The sequence below is a fragment of the Saimiri boliviensis genome, chromosome 20 (assembly GCF_048565385.1).
Source record: "Saimiri boliviensis isolate mSaiBol1 chromosome 20, mSaiBol1.pri, whole genome shotgun sequence".
NCBI classification, from domain to species: Eukaryota; Metazoa; Chordata; class Mammalia; order Primates; family Cebidae; genus Saimiri; species Saimiri boliviensis.
The window spans coordinates 41,590,746-41,603,729 of NC_133468.1; positions in this window are offsets into that span (position 1 = coordinate 41,590,746).

Consider the following 12,984-nt stretch of genomic DNA (forward strand, 5'->3'; position numbering starts at 1 on the left):
CCATTTCCAAGCGTAGTACTATGCTCAGTACCTGGATGGTGGGATCACTGCCATTCCTGAGCGTAGTACTATGCTCAGTACCTGGATGGTGGGATCACTCCCATTTCTGAGCGTAGTACTATGCTCAGTACCTGGATGGTGGGATCACTCCCATTTCCAAGCGTAGTACTATGCTCAGTACCTGGATGGTGGGATCACTGCCATTCCTGAGCGTAGTACTATGCTCAGTACCTGGATGGTGGGATCACTCCCATTCCCGAGCATAGTACTATGCTCAGTACCTGGATGGTGGGATCACTGGCATTCCCGAGCATAGTACTATGCTCAGTACCTGGATGGTGGGATCACTCCCATTCCCAAGCATCAGCGTCATGCAGCATTCCCGCGAAACAAACCTGCATACCTACTCCCTGAATCTAAAAGTTGAAATTACAAATAAAAATTATATGCACACATTAAATCAAACCTTAATAGATTAAAAATATAATTCATACGCCGGGCGCGGTGGCTCAAGCCTGTAATCCCAGCACTTTGGGAGGCCGAGGCGGGTGGATCACGAGGTCGAGAGATCGAGACCATCCCGGTCAACATGGTGAAATCCCGTCTCTACTAAAAATACGAAACATTAGCTGGGCATGGTGGCGCGTGCCTGTAATCCCAGCTACTCAGGAGGCTGAGGCAGGAGAATTGCCTGAACCCAGGAGGCGGAGGTTGCGGTGAGCCGAGATCGCGCCATTGCACTCCAGCCTGGGTAACAAGAGCGAAACTCCGTCTCAAAAAAAAAAAAAAAATATATATATATATATATATATATATATAATTCATATACCCTGTATTCTCTTGTTAGAATCACGAATTTTTAAATAAGGAAAAATAAAAACCAAGCCAACAAACAAAAAAAAGCAGCTACAGATGATTCCTGTGTACGGCTCAAAGTTTTTACTCTTCTGCAAAGAGATGTTCTAGCAATTTGCTCCTGCTTTGGAACTCTTACCGACATCTGCATCTTTCTTGCTTAGAAAAGTTGATGTTCACATTTTGTCTTTTCCTGTGGGTTCCTGTCCCTCCTTCGATTCTGGAACAATTGGTTGACCTGAAACATCAGTACTAAGATGAGTTTTTAAAAAGTTGTGGGCTGGGGGCAGTGGCTGATGCCTGCAATCTCAGCACTTTGGGAGGCCGAGGAGAGCAAATCACGAGGTCAAGAGAAAAAGCCCATCCTGGCCAACATGGTGAAACCCCGTCTCTACTAAAAATACAACAATTAGCTGGGTGTGGTGGTGCGCACCTGTAGTCCGAGCTACTAGGGAGGCTGAGCCAGGAGAATCACCTAAATCTGGGAGACAGAGGTTGCAGTGAGCCAAGATCGCACCACTGCACTCCTGCCTGGGCAATAGAGCGAGACGCTGTATCAAAAAAAAAAAAAAAAGGTTGTGATCTTGCCTTAGTCCATTACTTTATTCCTGTACTGGTAGTAGTGTTTTTTTTTTTTTTTCTGCTCTTCACATCTCTGAGCAGAAGCTAGAAATGAATATAACTGATTTTTGTATATTGACTTCATGTCTTGTAATTTTGATATATTCTCTTGGTAGTTCTGGTAGATGCTCTGTAGATTCTTGCATATTCTCTACCTTTTTAAAATATAAAATAACAAACTGTTTTGAATATTACGCTTTTTGTTTGCCTGATTGACTGCTGAAAACCTCCAGTACAGCTGGGCGCAGCGGCTCGTGCCTGTAATCCCAGCATTTTGGGAGGCTGCCTGCAGATCACTTGAGGTCAGGAGTTTGAGACCAGCCTGACCAACATAAAGAAACTCCGTCTCTACTAAAAATACAAAATTAGCCAGTCGAGTGCCTGTAATCCTAGCTACTCAGGAGGCTGAGGCAGAAGAATCACTTGAACCTGGAAGGTGGAGATTGCAGCGAGCTGAGATCGCACCACTGCACTCCAGCCTGGGCAACAAGAGTGAAACTCTGTCTCAAAAAACAAAACAAAACAAACAGAACGTCCAGTACAATGTACAAAATTGGCAAGAGCTGACATCTCTGCTTTATTTTCAATCTTGTGAGGAAAGCAATCAGATGTTTACTAGTAAGTATGATGTTAGATTTAAATATTTTTAATATAATTTTTATCAGATTGAGGAAGTTCTCCTGAATTCTCATTTTACTAATAGACTTTAAAAATCACAAATGGATATTCAATTCGTCAAATATAATATTTTTCATTTATTGAGTCAGTCATAGAGTGATTTTTCTTTATACTAATACTGATCTTTTAGTTTCTAATTTTTTTGAGACAGGATTTTACTCTGTTACCCAGGCTGCAGTGCAGTGGCACAATCATGGCTCACTGCAAACTCTTAACGCCTGGGTTTAACTCCTGCCTCAGCTTCCGGAGTAGCTGGGACTATGAGCGTGCACCACTACACCCAGCTATTTTTTTTAATTTTTATTTTCAGTAGAGACAGGGTTTCACTATGCTGCCCAGGCTGGTCTTAAACTCCTGAGCTGAAGCGATCTTCCAGCCTCAGCCTCCCAAAGTTCTGGGATTACAGGTGTGAGCCACCATGCTCAGCCCTTAACTTTTAATTTTTGTGGGTACATAGGTCTATATATTTTGGGGGCACATGAGATACTTTGTTATAGGCATGCAGTGTGCAATAATCATATCAGGATAAATGGGGTATCCACTACCTCAAGTATTTTTCATTTCTTTGTGTTAGAAACATTTCAATTGTACTCTTCGTTCTTCTAAAATGTACAATCCACTGTTGACTATAGTGACCCTGTTGTGCTATCAAATACTGGGCCTTATTCATTCTGTCTAACTATACCCTTGTGCCCATTAACCATCCCTTCACCACCCCCATGACCCTTCTTAGCCTCTGGTAACCATCCTTCCACCCTCTGTCTCCATAAGTTCAACTGCTTTAATTTTTAGCTCCTGCAAGTGAGAACACGTGAAGTTTGTCTTTCCGTGCCTTGCTTATTTCATTTAACATGATGTTAGGTTCCATCCATGTTGTTGGAAATGACAGGATCTCATTCTTTTTCATGGCTGAGTAGTACTCCATTGTGTGTATCCACCACATTCGCTTTGTCCTTTCATCTGCTGATGGACACTTAGGTTGTTTCCAAACCTTGGCTATTGTGAATAGTGCCCCAGTAAGCGTGGGAGTGTAGATGTCTCTCCGATGTACTGATTTCTTTCTTTCGGGTATATACCTAGCAGTGGGATTGCTGGGTCAAATGGTAGTTCTATTTTTAGCTTTTTGATATATCTCCATACCGTTCTCCATTCTCATTCACATTCCGACTAACAGCGTAAGAGGGGTCTCTTTTTTTTGCATTCTCACCAGCATTGTTATTTCCTGTCTTTTGGGTAAAAACCACTTTAACTTGGTGAGATGATGTACCATTGAGGTTTGCTTGCAGTTTCTCTGATGGTGAATGATATTGAGCATCTTTTTATATGCCTGTTTGCCATTTGGATGTCTTCTTTTGAGAAATGCCTATTTTGATCTCTTGACAGTTTTATATATATATATATATATATATATATGAAAAATTTTATTGCATTTTAGATTCTGGGGCACCTGTAAAGAACATGCAGGATTGTTGCATAGGTACACACATGGCAATGTAGTTTGCTGCCTCCATTCCATCACTTATATCTGGCATTTCTCCCCATGTTATCCCTCCCCAACTCCCCACCCCCCACTGCTCTTCCCCTAGTCCCCCCAACAGACCTCAGTGTGTGATGCTCCCGTCCCAGTGTCCACGTGTTCTCATTGTTCAACACCTGCCTGTGAGTGACAACATGTGGTGTTTGATTTTCTGTTCTTGTGTCAGTTTGCTGAGAATGGTGGTTTCCAGATTCATCCATGTCCCCACAAAGGACACAAACTCATCATTTTTCATGGCTGCGTAGTATTCCATGGTGTGTATGTACCACGTTTTCCTTGTCCAGTCTGTCATCGATGGGCATTTCGGTTGATTCCAAGCCTTTGCTATTGTAAACAGTGCTGCAGTGAACATACGTGTGATTATTAGATTTTTTCCTATTATTTGAACTTCTTACACATCCTGGTTATTAATCCCTTATCAGGTGGATGGTTTGCAAACGTTTTCTCCCATTCGGTGGGTTGCCTCTTCACTTTGTTGATGGCTTTCTTTGCTGTGCAGAAGCTTTTTGATGCAATCCCATTTGTCCATTTTTGCTTTGGTTTCTTGTGCTGCTGGGGCATTGCCCAAGAAACAGGTGCCCAGGTTCAGTGTCCTGGAGAGCTTCCCCAATGTTTTCTTTCAGTAGGTTCATAGTTTCGCAACTTAGATTTCTGTCTTTAAACCATTTTTGTTTGATTTTTATATACGGTAAAATATAGGAGTCTGTTTTCATTCTTCTACAGATGGATATCCAGTTTTCCCAGCACTGTTTATTGAAGAGAGTCTTCTTTCCCCACGGCATGCTCTTTGCACCTTTGTTAAAAATGTGTTTACTGTCCATGTCTGAATTTATTTCTGTGTTCTATGTTCTGTTGCATTGGCCTAGGTGTCTGTTTTCCTGCCAGTACAGTGCTGTTTTCGTTACTGTCATTCTGTATTATAATTGAAGTCAAGTAATGTGATTCCTTCAGTGTACCCAGAATACTAGCAATGCTTTGAGTATTCTCAAGTACTCAGAAAAGAATTTTTGTGTGTGTGGATACATGTCAATTTTAGGATTTTTTTTTTATTTTCGTGGATAATGTCATTGGTATTTTGATAGGGATTGAGTTTAATATGTAGATTGCTTTCGGTGGTAATAACATTTTAACAATATTGATTCTTTCAATCCATGAACATAAAATATCTTTTCATTGTTTTGTGTACTCTTCAATTTCTTACAGCAGTATTTTATAGTGCGTCATTTATTGATTTTTGAGTGCTGAACTAACCTTGCATTTCTAGAATAAATACCAATTGTTTCAATCTATTATGTTTTCTATATACAAGTGAATTGTATTTGGCAATGTTTTGTTAAGATTGAAAAAACTCCATGCAGTATGATTTCTTCTAAATGAAATTCTAGAAAAAGTAAAACTACAGCAACTAAAAACAGATGAGGGGTGAGGTTATGAACTGACTGAATAGGGAGAAGAGGGAAAGCTTTGGGAATGTTAGAACTGTTCTATGCAGTGATCATGATGGTGATTATATTACTATACACATCTATTAAAACTCATCCAAGGCCGGGCGCGGTGGCTCAAGCCTGTAATCCCAGCACTTTGGGAGGCCGAGGCGGGTGGATCACGAGGTCAAGAGATCGAGACCATCCTGGTCAACATGGTGAAACCCCGTCTCTACTAAAAATACGAAAAAAATAGCTGGGCATGGTGGTGCGTGCCTGTAATCCCAGCTACTCAGGAGGCTGAGGCAGGAGAATTGCCTGAACCCAGGAGGCGGAGGTTGCGGTGAGCCGAGATCGCGCCATTGCACTCCAGCCTAGGTAACAAGAGCGAAACTCCGTCTCAAAAAAAAAAAAAAAAAAAAAAAAAAAAAAAAAAAAAAAACCTCATCCAAGTATACACATAAAGTTGGTGAATTTTATTAAATATAAATTATTCCTCAATAAAGCTAGCTAATTAACATATATAGATTTTTAGTAGAAAAAAGGAAATTACAGACTGTATGAAAAAAGGAAATTACAGACTGTATGTGTATTTTTTTTTTTAATTTGAGACGGAATTTCACTCTTGTCCCCAGCCTAGAGTGCACTGGTGTGATCTCGGCTCACTGCAGCCTCCACCTCCCAGGTTCAAGCAATTCTCCTGCCTCAGCCTCCTGAGTGACCGGGGTTACAGGCACATGCCGTCACACCTAATTTTTTTTTTTTTTTTGTATTTTTACAAAAGATGGGATTTCACCACATTGGCCAGGCTGGTCTTGAACTCCTGATCTCGAACTCCCAAAGAGCTGGGATTGCAGGCATGAGCCACTGCACCCAGCCATGTATGTGTTTTTTAAATTTAATATCTCTATATTTGTCTATATAAAAGTATTTTTTTAATGTCTAGAATCATAAAAATGGGGAAAAGAGGAAAGGGATGGGATGTGGGGAATAGTCAAATGGAATGTTATCTTTTCTTTCAATATTTTAGTTAAGAAAAATTTATTTGCACACTCACTAGTTGTACAATTAAAATTAAATTTAATCATGGTAATAAAAAAGAATTTTTGCAGCTATGCACAGAAATTAATGTATAATTTTCTATTTTTGTGATATCTTTGCCAGATGGTTTTTTGTTGTTGTTGTTTGATTGGTTGGATTTTTTTTTTTTTTTTTTCTTCCTGAGACAGGCTCTTGCTCTGTCACCCAAACTGGAGTGCGTAGTGCGATTTCGGCTCACTGCAACCTCTGCCTGCTGGTTCAAGGGATTCTCTTGCTTCAGCCTCCCAAGTAGCTGGGATTATAGGCATGCACCATTATGCCCAGCTAATTTTTTTTTTATTTAGTAGAGAGGGGTTTCACCATGTTGGTCAGGCCTGTCTCAAACTCCTGACCTCAGATGATCCACCCGCCTCTACCTCACGGAGTGCTGGGTTTACAGGTATGAGCCACCACGCCTGGCCCTGGTGTTCATATTGACATTGTATCTGATTTTATAACAAACATTGGAAAAAACTCCCCCCTCTTCTGTTTTGTAGAGAGTTTCCGTGAATTTTTCTTACTTTTCTTTTTTAAAGACAGGGTTTCACCACGTTGGCCAGGCTGGTCTTGAACTCCTGACCCCAGGTGATCCACCTGCCTCGGCCTCCCAAAGTGCTGAGATAACAGGCGTGAGCCACCAAGCCCGGCTTTTTTTTACTTCTTTTTTTTTTTTTAAGTGAATTTTTCTTTAACTGCTTGTTGATGGAACTCAATAGTGAAACCAGCAGGACCTGAAGATTTCCTTGTGGAAAGGTTTTTGAGTACAATTTCTTCAATAGATATATGACTATTTAGGTTTTATATTTTCCATTTTGTCATTTTTATAATTTTTTTTCTAAAGAAGTTTATTTTTTTCAAGTTTCTTGGCAAAAGAGTAATTTAAAATTTATTGGCAAAATGTGTTTATAAATGTGTTTATAGCATTCTATTATAATTTTGATATCTGTGTGGTCTGTAGTGATATTCTCTCATTTTTGCTATAAGCAATTTGTGTTTTAGGTGTTTTTATTAGTCTAGCTGGGTGTTTATCAATCTTTTCAAGGCAGCAAATTTTTGTTAATTTATTTAAGACATCTATTTCTTATTTCTTTGCTTTCTGTTTTTTGTTTTTTTTTTAAAGATGGAGTCTTGCTTTGTCACCCAGGCTGGATTGCAATGGTGCGATTTTGGCTCACTGCAACCTCTGCCTCCCTGCTTCAAGGGATTCTCCTGTCTCAGTCTTCTGAGTAGCTGAGATTATAGGTGCCCACCAGCATGCCTGGCTAATTTTTGTATATTTAGTAGAGACAGGATTTCACTATGTTGGTCAGGCTGGTCTCGAACTCCTGACCACAGGGTGATCAACCTGCCTTGGCCTCCCAAAGTGTGTGAGCCAATATGCCCGGCCATACTTTCTGCTTTTATTTTAATTTTATAATTTTTGTTCTTCTCCTGGGATTTTTGTCTTTTTACTCTTTGTGTATGCACACTTTCTTTTATGGCTCTGCACATTTATAATAGCTGTTTTAAAATCAGGCCGGGCGCGGTGGCTCAAGCCTGTAATCCCAGCACTTTGGGAGGCCGAGGTGGGTGGATCATGAGGTCAAGAGATCGAGACCATCCTGGTCAACATGGTGAAACCCCGTCTCTACTAAAAATACAAAAAATTAGCTGGGTGTGGTGGCGCGTGCCTGTAATCCCAGCTACTCAGGAGGCTGAGGCAGGAGAATTGCCTGAACCCAGGAGGCGGAGGTTGCGGTGAGCCAAGATCGCGCCATTGCACTCCAGCCTGGGTAACAAGGGCGAAACTCCATCTAAAAAAAAAAAAAAAAAAAAAAAATCTCTGTTAGTAGATTGGGCTCAGTGGCTCACACCTGTAATCCCAGCTCTTTGGAGGTTAAGGTAGGAGAATTGTTTGAATTCAGGAGTTCAAGACCAGCTTGAGCAACATGGTGCAACTCTGTCTCTACCAAAAATTAGCCAGGCGTGGTGGATCACTCCTGTAATCCCAGGATTATGGGAGGCTGAAGCAGGTGGAACACCTGAGGTCAGGAGCTGGAGACCAGTCTGGCTAACATGGCAAAACCCTGTCTCTACTAAAAATACGAAAATCGGCTGGGCATGGTGGCACATGCCTGTAGTCCCAGCTACTCAGGAGGCTGGGGCAGAGAATTGCTTGAGCCCAGGTGATGGAGTCTGTAGTGGGCTGAGATCTCAGCTCACTGTAATCTCTGCCTCCCAGGTCCAAGTGATTCTTCTGCCTTAGCCTCCTGATCAGCTGGGGGCACCTGCCATCACACCCAGCTAATTCTTCTATTTTTAGTAGAGAAGGAGCGTCACCAAGTTGACTAGCTTGGTCTGGAACTCCTAACCTCAGGTGGTCCACCTGTCTCGGCCTCCCAGAGTGCTGGGATTACAGGTGTGAGCCACTGAGCTTGGCCAGGTGGTACGTCCTTGTTTTATAAAGGTACAACATAAACATAGACAACATCTACTGAGCTGATTGTTGATGCTTCTACCTCAACAACTTTCCTGCTGATTTATGATTCCTTTATTCTCACATATACTAGAACATTTTTAAATCATGTTATCGTCAGTGAAAAGGCATTTTGTATTCCTCATAGAATAGTGTTAAGAGCTGTGAGGTAGGCTGAACTGTCATGGCAAAGTGGTATTTAATGTGCCTATAGGTGTGGAAGGCGTTGTGTAATTCCCATTTTTTAAATAAAAATGCTTAGAAATAAAAAATGAATGACGTTTTAACCTTTTAAAAACGATTAGGTGGTAAATTTATGTATAATACTGATGAGTTTCTAATTTTCTAGAATGGTGTTGTCAGTAGATTTCTTCAATATTACACAAGTCCTCAGAGGGCATATAACAAATTTGAAGTCAAAATCATTTGATGTTTTAAAAATTTCAAATTGATTATGGTTTCCTCACATATATGGAAGATCTGTAGCTGACCGTCATTCAACTTAAACTTTTGAGCCTATGATAGGACTCTTTTTCACTTTATTTTATAAACTGCATGAGAATTCAATACTTTATTATAACATAAGCTTTGTCTTAGTTGATTTTACCCAATTGTAGGCTAATTTAAGTGTTCTGAGCATGTTTAAGGCAGGCAAGACTGAGCTATAATGTTATGTTACGTGTATTTAATGCATTTTTGACTTACATTATGTTTAATTTATGATACGTTTCTTGGGACACAGCCTCATCATAAGTTGAGAAGCATCTGGATTAACGTGTGGAATTTTCTCAATATATTGATATGCTAGAGCAGAATGAAAGGATGTTAATGTCTTTTACTTTTTTCTTATGGAAAAAATAATTTATTATGTCAGAGTAATACATTAGAGTTTCTTGAAATATTTCCTTAATTTTTTTTTTTTTTTTTTTTTTGAGACGGAGTTTCGCTCTTGTTGCCCAGGCTGGAGTGCAATGGCGCGATCTCGGCTCACCGCAACCTCCGCCTCCTGGGTTCGGGCAATTCTCCTGCCTCAGCCTCCTGAGTAGCTGGGATTACAGGCACGCACCACCACGCCCAGCTAATTTTTTGTATTTTTAGTAGAGACGGGGTTTCACCATGTTGACCAGGATGGTCTCGATCTCTTGACCTCGTGATCTACCCGCCTCGGCCTCCCAAAGTGCTGGAATTACAGGCTTGAGCCACCATGCCCGGCCCTATTTCTTTAATTTTTTAAATTTTTGAGATAGAGTTTCACTCTGTTGCCCAGGCTGGAGAGCAGTGGTGAGATCTCAGCTCATTGCAACCTCTGTTTCCTGTGTTCGAGTGATTTTCATGCCTCAGCCTCCCGAGTAGCTGGGACTACAGGGGCACGCCACCATGCCTGGCTTGTTATTTTTAGTAGAGATGGGATTTTGCTATGTTGGTGGGTTGATCTCGAACTCCTGACCCCAAGCGATCTGCCCATCTCAGCCTCCCAAAGTGCTGGGATTGCAAGCATGAGCCACTGTGCCTGGCTGCTATTTATTTTAAAATTTTGAGACAGTGCCTCTTTAGGTGTGCTGAGAGATAGATTTACTTTATTTATAAAAATAACAGCCAAATCTATGTGTTAGAACACAGACTTCTATTTTCCCAAATGTACTTAATATATTTTCATCTTGTCTGAGGTATGATAATCAAATGATAATCAATTCTAATTTTCTTGATATACTATAATCATTTTCCTTTCAAATGACTTCATTTTCTATTCTAACAAAAACTCTACATTTTTTATTTAAGCAAAAAGAAAACAATATTCGTTGTTTAACTACGTTTGGACATTTTGGTTTTGAATGTTTGCCCAATCAGCTGGTGAACAGATCTATCCGACAAGGATTCACTTTTAATATTCTCTGTGTGGGTAAGTGTCAGACACTTCATTTGAAGTGTTCCTTCACTTTTTCCAATGTTCTTTTCAGTTTATCTTAAGCAGTGTGACACTGATGGTATTAACTCAAGTATATCTTCATGTTTACAATGATTTTCATCTTAGCCATAGTATGTAATTTTTTTTGAGACAGGGTCCCACTCTGTTGCCCAGGCTGGAGTGCAATGGTGTCATCATGGCTCACTGTAGCCTCAACCTCCTGGGCTCAAGCAGTCCACCTACCTCAGCTTCCGCAAGTGCTGAGATTACAGGCATAAGCCACCACACTTGACCTGTAATAATTTTTGAAAATTTAAACATTTCTGTGCTCTTAAAAGTCTGATGTAACTTAGCATATACTGTGTTTTCCTTTTTCTTTTTTTCTTTTCTTTTTTTTTTTGAGACCAAGTCTTGCTCTGTCTCCAGGCTGCAATGCAGTGGCATAATCTCTGCTCACTACAACTTCTGCCTCCTGGGTTCAAGTGATTCTCCTGCTTTAGCCTCCCAAGTAGCTGGAACTACAGGCATATGTCACCATGCCCAGCAAACTTTTGTATTTTTAGTAGAGACAGTGTTTCACCATGTTGGCCAAATGATCTCGATTTCTTGACCTTGTGATCCGCCTGCCTTGTCCTCCCAAAGTGCTGGGATTACAGGTGTGAACCACCGCGCCCGGCCGCTTAGTGTATACTTTCTTTCTCCATTATGTTAGTGACTGAGAGAATCAGGGCTAGCATGTACACTTTCAACACTATCTCAGTCTTTGAAGTATTTGAGGCCCTTTTTTATTTTTAAAATTAATAGTATTCCTAATTGAAAAATTATAATTATATACATGTATGGATACAAGGTGATTTTTGATATATGTTTACAATGTGGAATGATTCAATCAAGTGAATTAACTCATCTATTACCTGGCTTACCTATCATTTTTCTATGATAAGACATTTGAAATTTACTCTCTTATTTTGAAATATACATTGAGTACAGTCACAATGCTGTGCAGTAGATCTCAAATCTTACTTCTCCTCTCTGTTTGAAACTGTTAGTTTGCTAAGGATAATGGCCTGTAGCTCCATCCAGGTTCGTGCAGAGGACATGGTCTCATTCTTTTTCATGGCTATGTAGTATTCCATGGTATGTATGTACCAAATTTTGTTGATCCGGTCTATTATTGATGAGCCTTTAGGTTGATTCCATGTCTTTGCTATTGTGAAGAGTGTGGAATGAGGTATGTTAGTTTGCTAAGGATGATGGATGGCCTCCAGCTCCATCCATGTTCCTACAGAGGACAGGATCTTTTTCTTTCTTATGGCTGAGAATATGTGCTGAGAACAAAGTGGGAGCTAAATGATGAGAACACATGGACACAAAAAAAGGAATAATAGACACTGGTGCTACTTGAGGGAGCAGGTTCGGAGGAAGGAGAGGATCAGACAAAATAACTATTGGGTACTATGCTTAGCACCTCGATGACAACACAATCTGTACAACAAATCCTAATGAGGTAAGCTTACCTATATAACAAACCTGCACATGTACCCCCAAAACTAAAATAAGTAAAAAAAAAAATACTGTACCTTCTGACCAAAGTTTCCTCTCTCCCTGCTCCCCCAGTCTCTGGTAGCCAGTATTCTACTCACTACTTTTATGAGTTCAGCTTTCTAAGAGTTTAAAAACCACTGTAGGAATTCAGAGCGTGGCTTCTTCTAAGCCCCTTGATGCCCCTGTGACAATGAATCTCTGTCTATTACAGGGGAAACTGGAATTGGAAAATCAACACTGATTGACACGTTATTTAATACAAACTTGAAAGATAACAAATCCTCACATTTTTACTCAAATGTCAGTCTTCAAATACACACATATGAACTTCAGGAAAGCAATGTTCAGTTGAAATTGACTGTCGTGGAAACAGTGGGTTATGGTGATCAAATGAACAAAGAAGCCAGGTTAGTGTTTTCTTATTTAAATTAAAAAAGATTTCTTCTTTCAGAGCTTTTGCCTTCCTTTGCCATACACTAATTTGTGTAAGTAATACCTTTTCTTTCATATTTTAACATTTTCCTAAGTAATGTTCTTTTCTTACAAGATTAATACTTTTGTATACAATTGATTTTCTTACAAGATTTTTATTTAACTAGTTATAGCAAAAAATCTAGTTTTAGCTTATTTCCTTATTTCTTTATTTATATAAATTTTGCATACAGGTTTTACTAATTTACATTCTCACCGACAGTGTCTAAGGGTTCCCATTTCTCTGTATCCTTGCCAAATTGTGTTATTCATTTACTTTTATTATTTTTTGAGACAGTGTTTCACTCCATCACCTAGGCTGGAGCACAGTTGCACAATCTCAGCTCACTGCAGCTTCTACCTCCCAAGCTCAAGAGATCCTCCCACCTCAGCCTCTTGAGTAACTGGGACT